Raw genomic sequence first — 20,975 nt, forward strand, 5'->3', positions numbered from 1 at the left:
TTCAAACCTCTAATCTCGTTTAAGGGCTCAGCTTTAAAGTTTCCCTTCTGGCCTGTGTTCACAGCAGCTTTTAAAGACTGCTTTCTTAACTGCAGCTGCATACCATTTCCCAACTATGGAAAAGTCTTCAGTTTTTTCCAGTTTTTTTTGTTTCGATAATATTAAATATTACACTTTAGCTGTGCAGGAGTTAGAGGTTATGCAAGGACTTATCAGTCTATGCAAGGCTGACATTCAAAAGCAAATTCATTTGCTTAAGGGAACATTCTAAAGTAACAGTTCTTGATATTACATGCCTCATATGATCCATTCCAAACCACCGAGGATTACAACTTCATGTGTCGCTGTTAACAATAGACAAAGAAATGTGAACAGCTAAAACATTTCAAAATGCAACAAACTTATGAAGTCTCAAACAGAAGTTGAATTTTCTGTACATACTCTTGTCAAAGTTATTTCCTATATATCACATTCCTCTAGAAAAATGGTCTTCTATTGACCTAGATTGGCTACGAGACCTAGAGAAAGATAGGCGCAGCTTCTGATTTCTCTTCTGGGACAGTGATCTCTCTCTTCCCCTATCTTTAGAAAGGGACCTAGTCCTGCTGCAAGAGAAACTTCTCTTGTCTTGGAGATTTGTGTCAAGGTGGAGTACTCATCCTCTGATTAATCATCTCTAAGGCTACAACCCCAGAAGGGCAGTGGGCCACAATTTTGACTTATCTTTTCACCTTCTGGCAGTTCCATTTTTACTTGGCAGCCACATAGTGTTCTCCCATTTAAATTTCAGACAGCACCCACTGCATCTCGGGGATCTTAGAATTCCACACTAGCAAAGTCTGGAGGGTTTCTTGCAACCCACACGCTTTGGAAAAAGTTGCACAGTCATTTCCGACTCTCTGTGATCCCATGGACTGTAGCTGGCCTGGCTCTTCTGTCCATGGAATTCTTCAGGAAAGAGTACGGGAGTGGGTTGCCATTTCCTTCTCCAGGGCACACACTTCAGAGTGGTCCATAATAGCCAAAGGCTCATTCCAATTCAGTCTTTTTATCATTGTTTCCAAGGTTACCTACATAAACTTTACAGTCCAATCACCAGAAATCATGATGTATTTTGAGGTCATGGGTTAGAAATGCAGAGACTCAAATCCACCATCCTATGCTGATTCTTCCTGGATGCCTTCTGCCTGGCATCCCCTGATGTTTTGGCACACCCAGCATCCATGAAATAGTCAGCTCATGTTATTAAATAAAAGTCGCAGGCTCTGGCCAGAAGGTTTTTTTTTTTTTTTTTTTTTTTTTTTTCATGCAAACAATGTTCTTCAATTTAGTCACCCTCAGTAGCTAGGAGTTATTTCAATGATACATGAGACATTTCTGGAACTCCTCAGTAGGATTGGCCATTGGAACCAGGAAAAAAAAAATGCTTTGAATAAATTCAGTAAATGAACTTTTTCATTCTTCACAGATAGATGATCAATTTTTAGAAACAGCTAATTGTTCTTATTGCTAAACAAGGCAGGTTATGAAGTTCATCACTAATATTTATGATTTTAAATAAGATGGGATCAAAATAGTGGTTCATTTTTCTCTTTACAAGACTAACTTGTAGGGTGGAGTTTCAAAAAATGTCTTGAATATGGGTAATATTGGGAGGTAAACAGTTAAGACATCAGTGATCGCTTAATTTTATCTGGGTTTGGAGATTTGTTTAAATCAGAATCAAGCAAATAAACTAAAAAAAAAAAAAAAAGTCTAACACTACAGTGAAACAGCTAAATGTGACCCTCATGGATTTATGGGCTAGTCCTTCAGAAATACACATAATACTGCTTGAACTCTGTGTCAGTTAAATCCCATTTGAATTTGTCCAGAATCAGATATGACTGAGCTATTTTTGTCTAGGCTTTCCCAAGTTAAATTATGCTGAGTTTGTGGTAGCCTCAACTGAAAAATACAAGGTTCCAGGTGAATAGCGGTTGATGGTTGTTTCTGCTTCAGGGCAACCAGAGACACCTCAACAGTGGTGGTTACTTTGAGGTTCTGTTCAGGATTTGTCATATGTGGGAGTAACTAATTTAAATCTGCTTCTTATTCTCCCCTTTTTGATCAGTCTCCTTCATCTTCTAGTTTACGTGAGTTATTATTCTGCCATTTCTCGTCTTTGGTTTTCTCCCTTGTCTTCCTTTGTTACGCCCCTTCCATTTCCATTCTTACTGCTAAATACCATATTTTTCCTATTTCTTAGTAAAGACATTGAAGACATAAATTTGATTGTATCATTCATGTTTTCATGTCAGGGTTATAAAAAATAGGTCATCGATTATCCTAAGGTTTGGCTATAGTCAAGCTTTTGTCTTAATTTCTCTCTTCTGTACTATGACTAGAAGTGAAGGTCACTTGAGATCCCAGATCCCAGGAAAGCTTTCTAACTAGCCCAGATGGCAGGAGGTACAGGCGCTCTGACATCTCATTCGAAATTATTCAGTATTATTGGCCATATGATGACTTTGCTTATGCTGTAATTACAGCACTATGAATTATTTTATAACTGGAGATTTATAACTTTTAGTCTCATTCAAATATTTTGCCAGTCCTTCAGCTCCCCTCCATTTGTTTTCGGCATCTATGAGTCTATTTTCAGTCTGTTTTGCTTGTACTTTTTTCTTTTTTAGATTTCACATAGAAGTGAGAGCATGTGGTATTTGTCTTTCTCTGACTTCTTTCACTTAGCATAATACCCTCCATGTCCGTCCATGTTGCCACAAATGGCAAGATTTCGTTCATTTTTAAGGCCTATATGCCATTGTACATATATCATTTTTTAGTCCATTTGCCTGTTAATGAACATTAAGGATGCTTCATATCTTGGTTACCATAAGTTCTGTGATGAATACTGGAGTATATATACATTTTTTTGAATGAGTGTTTTTGTTTCTTCTGGTAAATAATCAGAGGTAAAACTGCAGGATCATATGGCAGTACTATCTTTAATTTTTTGAGAAAATTTTAAAACTTTTTCCATAGTGGCTGCATCAGTTTTATAATATAGCCCCACCAGCAGTGCCTGAGGGTTACCTTTTCTCCACATCCTCACCAATAATTGTCATTTGTTGTCTTTCTGATGACAGTTATTGTGACAGCTGTGAGGTGCTATCTCAGCATGCTTTCCTTTTGTAGTTCCCTGGTGATTAGTTATGTTGAGTATCTCTTCATGTACTATTGGTTTCTGTACGCATTTTTGGGGAAAACATTTTTTTCAGGACCTCTCTCTATTTTTTGTAATCCAGTTTTGTTTTTCCTTATAATGAGTTGCGTGAGTTCTTTATATATTTTGAATTATTAATCTTTTATTTTATATATATAATTTACAAAATCTTTTCCCATTTAGTACATGACCTTTTAATTGTGTTAGTGTTCTTTGCTGTGAATAAGCTTTTTAGTTTGATGTAGTACTGTTTATTTATGCTTTTGCTTCCCTTGATTGAGAAAATATATCCAAAAATAATTCTAAGACTGATGCCCAAGAGCATGTTGCTTATGGCATTGTCTAGAAGTTTTATGGTTTAAGGTCTTAATATTTAAGGCTTTAATCCATTTTGAGTTTATTTTTGTATATAGTGTGAGAAAGTAGGCCAGTTTGATTCTTTTGCATGTAGCTGTCCAGCATGTAGCTTCAATCATTTATTGAAGATGCCGTCTTTTCTCCATTGTGTATTCCTGTCACTTTTGTCAGAGTAATTAACCATAAAAATGTGGGTTTATTTCTGGGCTCTCTATTCTACTTCATTGATCTCTGTGTCTGTTTTTGTGCAAGTATTATGAAACTGAAAGTGTTAGTCACTCACTAATCCATGTACCATTTTGATTATTTTAGCTTAGGAGTGTAGTTTGAAATTAAGGACCACAATAACTCCAGCTCTGTTCTTTCTCAAGATTATTTTCACAATTCTGGGTCTTTTGTGTTCCCTTACAGATTTCAGAATTTTTCTAGTGTTGTTAAAATTGACATCAGTATTTTGATAATAATTCCACTGAATTTATAGATTGCCTTGGGAAGTTTGATTATTTAAGGAGGTTAATTTTCCAACCCACGAGCATGGTGTATCTTTCCATTTGCTTGTGTCATTTTCAAAATAATTTGTCAATGTCTTAACAATTTTGTGAGTACAAATTTTTTACCTCTTTGGTTTGATTTATTCCTAGGTATTTTATTCTTTTTGATGCAGGTATAAATGGGATTTTTTCTTAATTTCTTTTTCTGATAGTCCATTTTTAATGTACAGAAACATAGTAAATTACTATATTTTAATTTTGTATCCTGAAACTTTACTGAATTTATTTTTTGTGGCATCTTTAGGATTTTCTATATAGAGTATGTCATGTGCTAACAATGACAGTTTTATGTCTTCCTTTCCGGTTGGAATTCATTTTATTTATTTATTTTTTAGCCTGATTTCTATGACTAGAATTTCCAACGCTATGTTGACTTAGCATAGTTTCCAATGCTATGTTGCTTAGGCATCCCTGTATAGTTTCTGATCTTAGAGGGAATGCTTTCAGCTTTTGCTACTGAGTATGCTGTTGGCTGTAGTTTTGTCATATATGGCCTTTATTATTTTGAGGTATGTTCTTCCTATAACCACTTTGTGGAGTGTTTTTCTTGTGAAAAAAGGCTGTAATTTGTTGGAAGCAGCAATTTTCCTAGTGAAAAACTTGCTGTCAATTGCTACTGGAAGTTATAGTTTGAGCCAGATCTGGATAATAAAATACCAGCAAAGGTCGTTATTGAGAAATCATCAGAACAGAATTATTTATCCTCCACAGATAGCACCCACACTCCACTTAGCACTATATTGAACATGGATATGGTGGTTATAGAAAAAAACAGTCACATAACACCCATGACTAAATACAGAGGAGCAAATTTAAAAGTCAAAATAGCAAACCCTTAAATTAGAAAATCTTGTCTCTTACGGTATCGTATAGAAACTGAACTAGTAATGCTAGTAGAAATACACCTCATTACTTCATATCACATGAGGAAATGATACCTTTTTATGTAAATACATTAATGATTGGGCTTTTTATACTTACAATAAACACTTTTGAATCACTACAATTTTGATACTTATTTGAAAGCCAATTATGAAATATTAGATTCATTTTCTATCATTTTTCCTTTGGCGACCCTGTATTACATGTGTGTTCAATCCAGTTACTGTGGGCTTAATGAAGATAAACAAGAAGGGGCCTGTATTCATTGAGCTCTTAACTGTATCTGCCTAAGAACGTAAAGCCAGTTCTTCATTTATTTCAGAAACTTTACAAATACAGTGTTACAATTTTTCACAATTTATAGATAGGATCTGAGGTTCAAAGTTATGAAGTAGCTAGTTCAAGGTTATGCCACTAATGAATTTAGAATGTAGTTTTGAACTCATGGATGTTTTGCTTCTACTTTTAATTACTATGCAATATTGCCTTCCAAAATTAATGATCCATTTTATTATATAAGGTTAAAGAGACAAAAATGTAAATTAATGTGCAAGGCTTGGTTTCTTAGGATTGACGGAAAAAGAGGGGAAAGTGGAAAGGCATTTTTTTAATAGACAAAATTCATTCAAAAAACGAAGATCATGGCATTCGGTCCCATCACTTCGTGGCAAATAGATGGGGAAACAATGGAAACAGTGACAGACTATTTTCTTAGGCTCCCAAATCACTGAAGATGGTGACTGCAGCCATGAAATTAAAAGATGCTTGCTCCTTGGAAGAAAAGCTTTGACCAACCTAGATAGCATATTAAAAAGCAGAGACATTACTTTTCTGACAAAGGTTCGTTAGTCAAAGCTAAGGTTTTTCTGGTAGTCACGTATGGATGTGAGAGTTGGACCATAAAGAAAGCTGAATGCTGAAGGATTGATGCTTTTGAACTGTGGTGGTAGAGATGATTGTTGAGAGTCCCTTGGACTGCAAGGAGATCAAACCAGTCTATCCTAAAGGAAAGAAGTCCCGAATATTCATTGGAAGGACTGATGCTGAAGCAGAAGTTTCAAGATGCTGGGAAAGATTGAAGACAGGAAGAGAAGGGGACGACAGAGGATGAGATGTGTGGATGGCATCACTGACTTGATGGACACGAGTTTAAGCAGGTTCTGGGAGCTGGTGATGGCCGGGGAAGCCTGGCGTGCTACAATCCATGGGATCACAAAGAGTCAGACACAACTGAGTGACAGATCCAAAATGAACTGAAGACAGTATATATGTTTATTATATGTAGCCAACTTCCTTGTTTATGCATGCTTCTATGATTTTCTGTGTAATAGTTCCCTTATACTATCTTGATAATGGTAACCAAAGTGCCAAAATGTATCACCAGGGAAACTCTAACATTTACCCCTAATGGAATCAAAAATGGCCAAGTAATGCATGTTTTAAACTTTTTGGAGAACTACTTCATGGAAAATACTAACAGGTTGTTGAGAGACCAATTACCAGGCATTTTACTCAATAGATTTATTGAATACAGAGTGTTTCTGTTTGTTTTGAAAAATATTTGTGGAAACATTTCAACATAGTGAATGCAGCAATCAGATGTTCTTGAGTTAGAACTCCCACCACCTTTACCTTCCCACCCCTGAGCTGTGTGCTAATTTCAGGATATTGTAAACTACAGAATCCAAGGCCAATCTGCATTTCAAAGGAATATGAGTGGCTGTAGTCCCACCAGTTCCACTCCACTCATCATAATTATGAAAGTAACAATTCGATAATAAGAAGCCTTTCTATAAATGAGTTCAATAGCTTCCAATATAGTCAAAAGAGCTATCTTATGTTGTTCATCTTAATGAAAAAAAAAAAAAAAGAGAGAAAATGCTTGAACACCTCACAGTGCTACTGTCTATGTGCTTCTCCATTCTCATGTCCCCTCTCTCACTTTCTTCTCCTTTGAAAACATGGTTTCTTCTTTCATTATGAAATTGGCAGTAGGTAAGGAGCCAAGTATACAAATCATTATTGTACACAGTGTCAGCAGGCTTCAGAACAGTGAATATTATACTCAAAGAGAAACAAAATACAAAAACAAGTTTCTAAGCAGATTTAGACCATTAACAGAGAAGAGAGAGAAAATAGAAAAAGCATTAGCATTAGGGGCATGAAAATTGAATTGCATTAAATATTTATCGCCTCTAACTCTTCAGCCAAATAAGAATAGATATATAATGAATTTTGTCTGTTTTTTTTTTTTTTTTTGAGAATTTTTCTGTTTTAGTTAGAAATTATTTGACAACATCCACAGTTTTTAGTCCTGAAGTTAGTAATACTCCTCAGTTCTGGCAATAAACCAAATAAGAGACAATGATAGTTGTTTTTCATGTGTCATCACAATTGTCTTCAACTCATCTTCATGGTAGAAAGAAACTCTATTTACAGAAGATAGAGTATAAATATATTCTTATGTGTTTTCTAAAGGTTGTAGAACCAGAAAATGTTGAAGCCAGAATTCAGCTCAGTTCCTACTGATGTCATTACTGTTTCTCTTTCTACTAGGGGGCATCACAGAAATGTCAAAATGTTTGAATACTGCAAGATGCATTTTCATAAACATTAATGTTTATGAATAGGATATGTTCATAATGTTTATGAACAAGACAACCTATTAGAAATTAGACTATTTTTTCCTTGATCAGACAGATCTGCTGAATGTTTGTTTGATTATATACTCAAGAGGATGACTTCTTTTCTATTACTTTCCACAAAGAAATAACAGAGTATAGTAAAAGCCAAATGAACAAAAAAAATCAAAATTGATTATATTCAGTACTATTTTTTTTTGGTATTAACCAAAGATGGAATAGGTATTCAAGGTCCAGTGGAAATTAAAATTAATACTTTAAAATCCATACTTGTGTAGGATTTAATTGTGGAAACATGTTCCACTATATTGTTATAGACTTTCACTTACTTAAAGGGGGTTTAATGGGAGGTATTATGAAATAAAAGTCATAGTAGAGTGTGCAAATGGACAAGACCACAGGCTTTGGGCTTTGAGCCAGATGAGAGTCAACCCAGTTTGCTCTGGGTTGGTTTTCTCACTGTGAACATATGGCTTGGTTTCTCAGCCTTAGTTTATTTTAGGTATAAAATAGTGGTAATGGTACCTATAAAATACTGCTGCTGCTGCTGAGTCGCTTCAGTCGTGTCCGACTCTGTGTGACCCCACAGACGGCAGCCCACAAGGTTCCTCTGTCCCTGGGATTCTCCTGGCAAGAACACTGGAGTGGGTTGCCATTTCCTTCTCCAATGCATGAAAGTGAAAAGTGAAAGTGAAGTTGCTCAGTCCTGTCCGACCCTCAGCGACCCCATGGACTGCAGCCTTCCAGGCTCCTCCATCCATGGGATTTACTGAGAAGTAAATCAAAACACACAAATAAATAGTCAAAATCTAGTGCTAAAAATTCTAGAGTATAGCCAGTGCAATGTTTGGTTCTCCTAGGTTTTCATTAAATGCCTGTTTCTTCCATTTAAATGAGGCTTTCCTAGAGAACAAATCAAAATACTTTTCCCTGGTATTGAGCAACCTGCTCAGTCAATGATTTGAGGAATTAGGGAAAATATTCAAGAACTATTAGCTTTTAGGGCGTAATGCATGAAATTTCAAGTCTCCTTCCTGGTGCTCACAGTGTCATGATAAACACCATCCAATGGCAACCCACTCCAGTACTCTTGCCTAGAAAATCCCATGGACAGAGGATCCTGGCAGGCTGCAGTCCACTGGGTCGCAAAGAGCTGGACATGACTTCACTTTCACTTTCACTTTCAATGCTACTCTAATGAATAAGAATTATCATGAAATGTATCAGTTGACATAATCTAGCCAAGAATTCCACCTGTTTTCCTCTCTGAATTAGTTTTCTGTGTTCCACTGTTTGTTGATCTGGCTGTCTTGAAACCTGGCATGAGTGTTAATGTTGCATATCCAACTCTACTTGAGTGCCAGCTGTACAAAGAATATGCTATTATTTTAGCTATTGGTATTTAGTTCAGTTTTTTTTTTTTTTTTCCCATTTGGTTTGGGTGGCTGTGCAAAAAAGGAGGGTAGTAAGTGAGAGAGGGGGGGTGGTGCACTCTTCCTGGTGCAGTGAGACCAGGAGGGTGGCAGCTGATGAGGCCCTTACCCTTCAGGGCACAATTGTATGCAGCACTCGAGTGGGTTCCACCGAAGCCTCCAGGGAAAACTGACCATGAGTGGCTCCATTATGCTGTTCTTACAGCCCTCATCTGAAAATTTCAACATGATGCTGTGCATGAATGCCCAGCTGCCAGCAAGTGACCTGAAAGAAACACAAGGCGGAGGCAAGGAACATGTTCTCTTCTAACGGCACCATGGGACTGCTGGAGAGGCCTGACTTTTTGGAAAATGTTAGGAGAGTTGCAGACACATTCAAAGGATAATTGCCAGGATTAGAATCATATCACATGAGAAATCAAGGCAAGGGACTAGGAAATAAGGATATTTAGTCTACAGAAGTGATCAGTAGTCAAGGATATAAGTACGAAAATTGTCTGCATTTTTGGAAGTAGTGGTAAATCAAGGAGACTAATTAGAATTTGTTCTGTGTGGCCCCAGACTGTAGGTAAACCCAGCATCACTTGTTGAAAGGTATGGTACTTCTATTTTGAATCAAGAGACAGCATCCTAGTATTTATCATTATCCAAATTAAATTGTGTAGTCACAGGAAACATAGAATTCCCCTTTACTGGAGTCTTCAAGAAGAGGTAAAAACAAAGATGATACAGAGCATATTCCATCTTAAATGAGTATCCTACAGTAATAAGTCGCTAATCAGCCAACTGAATGGGAAAGACTAGAGATCTCTTCAAGAAAATTAGAGATACCAAGGGAACATTTTGGGCTCGATAAAGGACAGAAATAGTATGGACCTAACAGAAGCTGAAGATATTAAGAAGAGGTGGCAAGAATACACAGAAGAACTGTACAAAAATGATCTTCACGACCCAGATAATCACGATGGTGTGATCACTCACCTAGAGCCAGACATCCTGGAATGTGAAGTCAAGTGGGCCTTAGAAAGCATCACTATGAACTAAGCTAGTGGAGGTGATGGAATTCCAGTTGAGCTATTTTAAATCCTGAAAGATGATGCTGTGAAAGTGCTGCACTCAATATGCCAGCAACTTTGGAAACTCAGCAGTGGCCACAGGACTGGAAAAGGTCGATTTTCATTTCAGTCCCAAAGAAAGGCAATGCCAAAGAATCCTCAAACTACCACAAATTGCACTGGCTTCAGCAATACGTGAACGGTGAACTTCCAGATGTTCAAGCTGGTTTTAGAAAAGGCAGAGGAACCAGAGATCAAATTGCCAACATCCGCTAGATCATGGAAAAAGCAAGAGAGTTCCAGAAAAACATCTATTTCTGCTTTATTGACTATGCCAAAGCCTTTGACTGTATGGATCACAATAAACTGTGGAAAATTCTGAAAGTGATGGGAATACCAGACCACCTGACCTGCCTCTTGAGAAATCTGTATGCAGGTCAGGAAGCAACAGTTAGAACTGGACGTGGAACAACAGACTGGTTCCAAATAGGAAAAGGAGTGCGTCAAGGTTGTATGTTGTCACCCTGATTATTTAACTTATATACAGAGTACATCATGAGAAACGCTGGACTGGAAGAAACACAAGCTGGAATCAAGATTGCCGGGAGAAGTATCAATAACCTCAGATATGCAGATGACACCACCCTTATGGCAGAAAGTGAAGAGGAACTCAAAAGCCTCTTGGTGAAAGTGGAGAGTGAAAAAGTTGGCCTTAAATCTCAACATTCAGAAAACAAAGATTATGGCATCTGGTCCCATCACTTCATGGGAAATAGATGGGGAAACAGTGGAAACAGTGTCAGACTTTATTTTTTTGGGCTCCAAAATCACTGCAGATGGTGACTGCAGCTGTGAAATTAAAAGACGCTTACTCCTTGGAAGGAAAGTTATGACCAACCTAGATAACATATTCAAAAGCAGAGACATTACTTTGCCAACAAAGGTTCATCTAGTCAAGGCTATGGTTTTTCCTGTGGTCATTTATGGATGTGAGAGTTGGACTATAAAGAAAGCTGAGCCCTGAAGAATTGATGCTTTTGAACTGTGGTGTTGGAGAAGACTCTTGAGAGTCCCTTGGATTGTAAGGAGATCCAACCAGTCCATTCTGAAGGAGATCAGCCCTGGGATTTCTTTGGAAGGAATGATGCTGAAGCTGAAACTCCAGTACTTTGGCCACCTCATGTGAAGAGTTGACTCATTGGAAAAGACTCTGATGCTGGGAGGGATTGGGGGCAGGAGGAGAAGGGGACGACAGAGGATGAGATGGCTGGATGGCATCACTGATTCGATGGACATGAGTCTGAGTGAACTCCAGGAGTTGGTGAAGGATAGGGAGGCCTGGTGTGCTGCAATTCATGGGGTTGCAAAGAGTCAGACACAACTGAGCTACTGAACTGAACTGAACTGAATCAGCCAACTAATGATGAAGTTAGGACAGTGCACCTAGTGGGCCTGCTTCCATTTGCCTTCAGTAAATCCTCAGGGTTCAGGATCAGTTGTTAGTCCTATGTATTCCTAATTTGGTGGGATGTTGTGTTGTTGTTCTGTTGCTAAGTCATGTCTGACTCTTTGTGACCCCGTGGACTGCAGCATACCAGGCTTCCCTGTCCTTCACTATCTCCCAGAGTTTGCTCAAATTCATGTCCATTGAGTCGGTGATGCTATCTAACCATTTCATCCTCTGGGCCTCTGTATCCTTTTGCCTTCAATCTTTTCCAATGAGTCAGCTATTTACCTCAGGTGGCCATCCATGAGGTAGAAAGAGATTCATAGGCGAGAACAAAATCTTCACTGAGATGTTGGAAAGACTAACACTGCTCTTGCAACACTCACAGGAGACAAGCAGCCACTGAATTTTTCAGTTTAGTGAGAATATGTTCCTAGTCCTGGTTCTTCCCATGGTTAATCTATGACCAGTCTTGGCAATAATGACACCTTATCTTTATAGAGCAGAATATATTTTTGCTCCTCACTTCAAATTAACAAAAACATCTTGATTTCATTCCTGAAATAATTCTGAATCCATCTGGGTCATTTCTTCTCTTCTCAATCTCTATTGCCACCCCTCAAAATTTAGCTTTCTCTCACTGTGCTCTGCAATTTCATAGCAGAATTCTGAATGTCCTCCCTGCTTCCCATTGTACCCACCTTATTAGAGTTTTCACTGTGTGGCCTTAAGGAGCTATCTAAATTCAAAAGTAACCCTTTGCAAAACCCTTCAGTGGCTCCATATTTTTCATAATAATGATTTCCAAAATTTCTAGCTTAAGAATTTAATTATTCTGTGTGTGTGTGTGCTAAGTCATTTCAGTCGTGTCTGATTCTTTGTAACTCTATGGACTGCAGCCCATAGAGAGACTGCAGTCCTCAGTCCATGGGATTCTTCAGGCAAGAACACTGGAGTGGGTTGCCATGCCCTGCTCCAGGGGATCTTCCTGACTCAGGGATCAAACTCATGTCTCTTATGTCTCCTGCAATGGCAGGCATGTTCTTTACTACTAGCACTACTCTCATATTTAAATAATAATGTTTTTCTATGTAATTAAATGTTTATATATCATAAAATGTTGACATTTGCTTATTATAAAATTTTTAATTTACTTATAAATCACTTTAATTTTAATAATATATTAAAATTGGCTATTCCAGATAACAGTTGTATTTTTATTTCAATTTATTTCTGTATTTTAAATTGGATATATAATATCTAGTAAACCTTTATTACCTGACATTGTGAATAATATTCTTATTGCAAAATGAGAAACTGAAATGTATTCTAATTATAAATATTGTGAGTGTAATATTTACATAAAGTCTAAATTGCAATGCTCAGCTTGCTGGGCCAGAAAATTGAAAATAAAAACAAAATGCCATTTACATTTAGAAATCCAGGTATAAAGTACTTTCTTTAGTTTTTCATTTAGAGGAAGTTGATGAATAGATTATCAAAAACTATAGTATATTTTTCAGGTTGGATGTACCTCTCCAAATATATCATATAACATTTCTGCATTCCCAAAAGTATAATTAAAAAATCTCAGAGACAATATTATTTATTATTTATTTTTTAAATTAATTCACTCAAAATTGTAAAAGTCAAATTGTTAAGGTTTGAGCTCAAACCTTGTTTGAATTTTCTCACTGAATTCTGAGTCAATGAGCATTTAATTCAAGGTGGTATCTTCACAACACAGAATATCTAATCAAGTTTACTTAGCTTTTTAAAACAACAAAGCATGCGAATTTGTATAATCATGTTGTATCAGGTAAGTATTTCAATATTGGATTTTCTTTGTCATGAAAAAGTGACTTTTTTTCTCATTAGAAAAATTTGTGTCAACACCTTTACTTAGCTCAGCCAATAAAATTAGTATAAGCATGGACATTCTGCATATCACTTCTTATTTCATTAAAAATGAATTTGGAATGTCACCAATATGAAAACTTAATGAATTCACATTTATATGTCATAATTTGACTTATAATTTGACGTCATCCTAATTTACTAATGCTTATCTACCTAATATCCTATGACTGTCTGAACACATTTCAATAGCAGATTTGATGAGCTGGCACTTCTTTAATTTTCTGCCATCATGTTATTTCAACATCAATACAATCGTCCTATGATTTTTCATTACTTAGTTGAGGGTATATTCAAAATTTATCAAATACTTGGAAATACTTTCTCTTGTATAAGTGCCAAATCCTATGAAGAGACACATGTAAACTGTCATGCAATAAACTAGAAATATTTTATATGAACTAAATTCTTAAAACTATTTCATCAAATATATTAGACGCATAAATCATTTCATACAGATCTCTCTGAAAAGCAACACATCCAATTAATCAACTATCTCTCTCTACCCCTTGGCCTACCTCATTCGTCTTTATGGAGTCTCCAGCTATAGTGTATGTTCGTTTGTCTGCTTGTATATTACTACCACCCCCTCTAGCATGTAAGACTTTGTGTGCCTCATTTTCTGTTGTATACTTTGAATCTAGAAAACGTCTGTACTCATAATGGAAGCTCAATAGATACATCTTTGAAAGAATTAATGAATACTTATTTCTAATTTCTTCTTTGAACTAAATGATGCTAATTGGATTTTAATAGTGACTGTCTTACCTATAACATTTGCTAGCAGTCAGGTCACAGAGTCTAGTCAACACTTCTTTCTTAAGAAGTATGTCTCTTCCTTATACAAGTGCATTTATAAGATTAAATTTCCTTTGCATTATTACTCTTACAACATAGAGTAATTGAATTTAGGCTGAAAGCAAAAAGAGTTATCTTTAACTTATGATTATCATGTTTTATTTCAGTATAGTTTAATTTGGCAAGGATCATATGATTATTTTGCGCATTCACTATAAAAATTTTCACCTTTTAAACATGGGCAATATATACTGTAAAAATCATTATATAAAAATTCTCTTAATTTCTTCATGTATTTTTTGTGATCTTTTGTGATTATAGCTGCTATTGGGATAATTTTTTTCCTTTATTTTTAATTTTTATTTTTTTAATTTAAATTTATTTATTTTAATTGGAGGCTAATTACAATATTGTATTGGTTTTGCCATACATTGACATGAATCTGCCACGGGTGTACTTGTGTTCCCCATCCTGAACCCCCCTCCCACCTCTCTCCCCATCCCATCCCTCTGGGTCATCCCAGTGCACCAGCCCTGAGCACCCTGTCTCATGCATCAAACCTGGACTGGTGATTCATTTCACATATGATAATATACATGTTTCAATGTCATTCTCTCAAATCAACCCACCCTCACCCTCTCCCACAGAGTCCAAAAGACTGTTCTATACATCTGTGTGTCTTTTGCTGTCTCACATACAGGGTTAGTGTTACCATCTTTCTAAATTCCATATATAATTTACCAGTTCCAACTGATTTTTAACTATGTAGCTGTCCTGGTTTCCCAAAATAAATAGGGAGTATAGTGCAAAATTCAACAATCTCCCCCCATAGAAGTGGAATGTATAATTCCTATTCTATGGAGAACATTTGACAAGACATCTACCAAAGTCTCATAGAAAAACAATCAATCAAGCCTAGAACCATTTCCTTCAATAAAGTATTTCACACATTCCTGCTGAGTTCTCCCTCTCTTTGGTTACTCTCAAGTACAAAACCAAAGGACGTTTAGATTACAGTTCAGTGAAGAAGACAAACAGGTTTCAGGTAAGGTAAAATCAGTGATAGAAGATCTCCATATAACATAATACAGAAAATCGATAACATTAAATCTCTTTTAAAATAGACATCATATAGACAAATTGGGGGGGGGGGAGTAGAGTTTACACACAGAATACCAGTAAAAAATACCAAGATGGAAATTAAATTCTCTAAGAAGAGTTTAACATTTCACAGACATGTAAGGTAAGGTGAAGTCGCTCAGTCGTGTCCGACTCTTTGTGACCCCACGGACTGTAGCCTACCAGGCTCTTCCATCCATGGGATTTCCCAGGCAAGAGTACTGGAGTGGGGTGCCTTTCCCTTCTCCAGAGGATCTTCCCAACCCAGGGATCGAATCCAGGTCTCCCGCATTGTAGGCAGATGCTTTACCATCTGAGCCACCAGGGAAGTCACAAACACATAAAAGTTGCTATAAAAACTTTTGCTTAGAAAATTAATTGGATATGACAAGATCTCAAAGACATGAGGATAAAACAACAGAGAGAAAAAGTATATAAATTGCAAAACTGAAGAAAGACATTGATGAACAAAATAAATCTTTCAAGAGCTAATCTATAAATGGATGTGATAATTCATGACTGAAAATCCTATTTCTCTGTAGAAGAAAAGATTGGTATTTTATTAAATGAAGAAAAAGATCAATTAGAACAGAAAAGAAAGTGAAAGAAAACAGAAAAGAAAATGAAAGATGACAAATATTCCAAAATATTTCCATATAATATAATTTATAAAATCAATATTAGAAAGATAAAGAAGATATTATGATTAAAAATTGTTTTCTGAAACAAGAATAGGATCTGAATATTTAAAGGACTAGCATGTGTCAGAAAAAACACAATCCAGAATGAAAAATCAAGCCATGCCTTGGTACATTATTGAATGTCAAACATAAAGGAAAAACAAACAAAAAGAATGAAAGAAATACAATTTAACCAATTTTAATGAGGAAGAAAACATGGCTGGACCTTCACTTTTTTTTTAATTTTATTTTTAAACTTTACAAAATTGTATTAGTTTTGCCAAATATTGAAATGAACCTTCACGTTTAACACAGCAAAGTGTAATGTCGACAGATAGTGGAAATGTCAAGAGCACTCTGAGTAGGGCCAAAAATTATCCTGATAGTATTATACACATTGTGTATTTCTGTGCATTCCTGTTATATCTCTGTATCATACCTGATTATATCTATTATATAAAGACAATAGATGAGCATTTTGTGGATCTGAAGGCAATCTCCAGAATTGAGTTAGTAATGAAATCCAGCCAATGGACAGTGAATAACCTATGATCAAAGGTCTAACTATACTCAGTGAGAGAAGCCAAAAACCAATATCTCAATATCTGAGGACAAGTGTGGCCACCATTTTGTACCTGCCGTCATCAACAAAATAGAAGGAATGGGATCAGTTAAGGACTACACTTTTCTTATCCCTTCCTAATGGACATAGAGGATGAGGTTATTGTTATGCTCAAAAGAACAATACATTTATGTTAAGAATTTAGTGTGGAGGAACTAGTTTATAAAGAACAGTGTGAGCATTTAGGTCATTTACAATAAACTAATATATATATGAAGTGTGTTTATATAAAATAAAAATGGTCTAAATCAAAATAGTCTGAAGAAATAGAATAACTCATTTGGAGGCTGGGAGAAAAGAAGAGGGTAAAGTGAAAATCCTCATAGCAATGAGTTAAAACTTTCTAATACTGAATCACATAAGTGTGACTTTTTTTGAAGTTCTTTAGAATCTTAAATTATAACGTAGTCACAAAGAGTCAGACATGACTGAGCGACTGAGCACATACTACATAGCACAGAACCACATGTGGCTACTAAGCAGTTAAACTGTGGCTGGTCTGAAATAAGATGTCTTGGAAATGTAAAATATACACTCAATTTCAAAAAATGTATTAAAAAAAAAAACAAAAATATCTCATTAAACATTTTATATTGATTAAATATTGAAATGATAGTATTTGGTATTAGGTTAAGGGCAATACATTAAAATTAACTTCATCTCATTTTTTTTAATACTGTTAGTATGTGGTTGCTAGAAAACATACAATTACATATGTTCTCCACATTATATTTCCATTGGTCAGCACTGACCTAAAACATTTGATTTACCTTATAAAATATATTTCTTATCTGGTAGGGCTGCACTTTAAATTTTTTGATATATTATCCAACAAAAATATAATAAAATAAATATTATAATATTAATGATTTTCTTTTTAAAGTTTTTATTTGAAATTTAATTGTTTTCAAACTTATATGATTATTACATAATGCTATGCCAATAGTTTTGTGATTGAATATCACTTAGAAATCTACAGGTAAGAAACTAAATTAACATCACTTTAAATATGTGGTTTATATTCTTATTTAACGTTTAGGATTTTCTTTACTAATTTTAGAATGTTTATTGATCTGCTTTTTGTTTTTTTGGTATTTCAGTTCAAGAATAATGGTTCTCATCATTATTGTCTCATTATTTCATAATACTGGCTATATTAAAATCTCATTATCATTTATAGCTATGGCTTGAACTCTTTCAGTCAAATTTTCAGAAAAAAAAATCTATTTTTGTATCACTTATCTTTACTTCAAACTCTGTGGTTTAAGTGCTGTGAACAACCTTCCCTTACACTCATCACTTGATAAAGTGACTTGCTTTAAGGTCACTGATCAAACTAATTATCCCAATTTTCTCTGATGTTCATTAATGTCTTATTGTTTTAATATTTTGTTTCCTATGTTTTGTGTGAGCCTTTCTCCTCCTATGATTTCACCCTTGTCTATGCTGTTTTCTCAGCATAAGCGCCATAATTTTAATTTCACTTATCACCTCTAAGATAATGACCTGTAAATCTATGTCCTAACCCTGAACAATATCCATTAACTCATGACACCATATATGTTTTTAGTAAATCTTAAAATTCAGCTAAGGAAATACATTTTCTAGCCTGGTGCTTTAACTCATGGCAAGATATTAACTTTAAAATGTTACTTTGTACATTTTCCTCCCCTGATATGAAAATGAGCCAGCAAGGAAGCTCTCAAATATGAAAATGAAAGACAAGTTTTAACCTCCATTGACTTAAGGCAAGTGTTCTGTAAAGAGGAGAGTGGATCCTTCAAGGACATCAGCTGTTGGCCTTAAATTGCTCTTACAGTCCTCAGAATTTTGCAGATATAATTAAGATCCTATATTGTGGATGTGAGAAAACCATTTAGTCTTCCAGTTGTTGTTCAGTCACTCAATTGTGTCTAAATCTGTGCAATCCCATGGACTACAGCACACCAGGCTCTCCTGTCCTTCACTATCACCTAGAGATTGCTCAAACTCATGTCCATTGAGTTGATGATGCCATCCAACTGTCTTATCCTCTGTCGCCTCCTACTCCTCCAGCCCTCAATCTTTCCCAGCATCAGGGTCTTTTCCAATGAGTCAGCTCTTCGTATCAGGTGGCCAAAGTATTGGGGCTTCAGCTTCCATCAGCCCTTCCAATGAATATTCAGGACTGATTTCCTTTAGGGTTGATTGGTTTGATCTCCTTGCAATCCAAGGGTCTCTCAAGAGACTTTTCCAGCACCACAGTTTGAAGACATCAGTTCTTTAGTGCTCAGCCTTCCTTATACTCCAACTCTCACATTCATACATGACTACTGGACAAACCATACCTTTGAAAAGATGGACCTTTGTTGGCAAAGAAATGTATCTGCTTTTTAATATGCTGTCTAGGTGCGCCATAGCTTTTCTTCCAAGAAGCAAGCATCTTTTAATTTCATGGCTGCAGTCCCATCTGCAGTGACTTTGGAGTCCAAGAAAATAAAGTCTGTCACTGTTTCCATTGTTTCCCCATCTATTTGCCATGCAGTGATAGGACCAGATGCCATGGTCCTAGCTTTTTGAATGCTGAGTTTTAAGCCAGCTTTTTCACTCTCCTTTTTCACCGTCATCAAAAGGCTGCTTAATTCCTCTTCACTTTCTGCATAAGGCTGATGTTATCTGAATACCTGAGGTTATAGATATTTCTCCCAGAAATCTTGATTTCAGCCTGTGCTTCTTCCAGCCTGGCATTTCACATGATGTACTCTGCATATAAATTAAATAAGCAGGGTGACAATATATAATCTTGAAATACTCCTTTCCCAATTTAGAACCAGTGCATTGTTCCATGTCAGGTTCTAACTGTTTGCTTCTTGATCTACATATAGGTTTCTCAGGAGGCAGGTCAGGTGGTCTGATATTCCCAACTCTTTAAGAATGTGCCACAGTTTGTTGTGATCCACACAGCCAAAGGCTTTAGCATAATCAATGAAGCAGAAGTAGATGTTTTTCTGGAATCCTGTTGCTTCTTCTATGATCCAATAGATGTTTGGCAAATTGATCTCTTGTTCCTCTGTCTTTTCTAAATCCAGCTTGAACATCTGGAAGTTCTCAGTTTTCATAATGTCTAAGCCTAGCTTAGGGGATTTTGAGCATTACTTTGTTAGCATGTGAAATGTGTGCAGCTGTGCGATAGTTTGAACATTCTCTTGCATTGCCCTTCTTCAGTATTGGAGTGAAAACTGACCTTTCAAGCCTTGTGGCCACTACTAAGTTTCACATATTTGCTGGCATATTGAGTGCAACACCTTAACAGCATCATCTTCTAGGACTTGAAATAGCTCAGCTGAAATTCCATCACCTCCACTAGCTTTCTTTGTAGTAATGCTTCCTAAGGCCTACTTGACTTCAAGCTCCAGGATGTCTGGCTTGAGGTGACTGATCATACCAGTAATTCCTAACTAGACCAATGACTAGGGATTCAGTTCAGTTCAGTTGCTCAGTCATGTCCAACTCTTTGTGACCCCATGAATCGCAGCATGCCAGGCCTCCCTGTCCATCACCAACTCCCGGAGTTCACTCAGACTCTACTAGACTAGGGATTAGAGTACACAAAGATCTAAACTAGAGTGTACCTAACCACCAGAAGACCCTAAAAAAGTATATAGTCAGAAGTCTTTTTCTAATAATTCTTTTTAAAAAAAGATAAAACTTTAAATTTACAAGGGATAACATATTTAGATGAGCCAACACTAGTAACTAAGTTTCAAATGCTGAGTCTTTCCCTTTAATGCTGCAAAAATGCAGCTTTCTCTTGGTATTTCTCACATGACACAAACTAGGCAAGAGTGCTCTCGACTCTGCATACATTTTCTTACAGTCCACCTTTGAAAGTCTAACATTTTACCATTCATTTTAACAATTTTTATGCTATTGCCTTTTATAATGCTTTTATAATGCTTTCTTAAGTATCTCCAGTTAAAGACAATTATGACCAGTAGAAAGGAGAAGTGACCCCATAAGAGACTGATCCAGACTTGCCCATGAATGTCCAGGAGTCTCTGGCAGAGGCATGGGTTGACACTGGCCTTTTGCAGGCTTAGGGACACTGAGTGCAGCAGTGTCTTATGGGACCTTTTGAAGAAGGTAGCCATTATCTTCATTACCTCCACCAGAGTTTGCCCTCAGTTCAAACAAGGAGGGAAAGGAGCCCCACCCATCAACAGAAAATTGGATTAAAGATTTACTGAGCATGGCCCCGCCCATCAGAACAAGACCCAGTCAGTCT

At 36.2% G+C, this 20,975-nt stretch overlaps 1 pseudogene; it reads right to left on the minus strand.

Moving 5' to 3' along the window:
• Positions 1-466: 466 nt before the first annotated feature.
• Positions 467-1,086, minus strand: LOC113886061 (annotated as a pseudogene).
• Between the last annotated feature and the right edge of the window lie 19,889 nt (positions 1,087-20,975).

This window comes from Bos indicus x Bos taurus, chromosome 29, assembly GCF_003369695.1.
Source record: "Bos indicus x Bos taurus breed Angus x Brahman F1 hybrid chromosome 29, Bos_hybrid_MaternalHap_v2.0, whole genome shotgun sequence".
Lineage (NCBI taxonomy): Eukaryota > Metazoa > Chordata > Mammalia > Artiodactyla > Bovidae > Bos > Bos indicus x Bos taurus.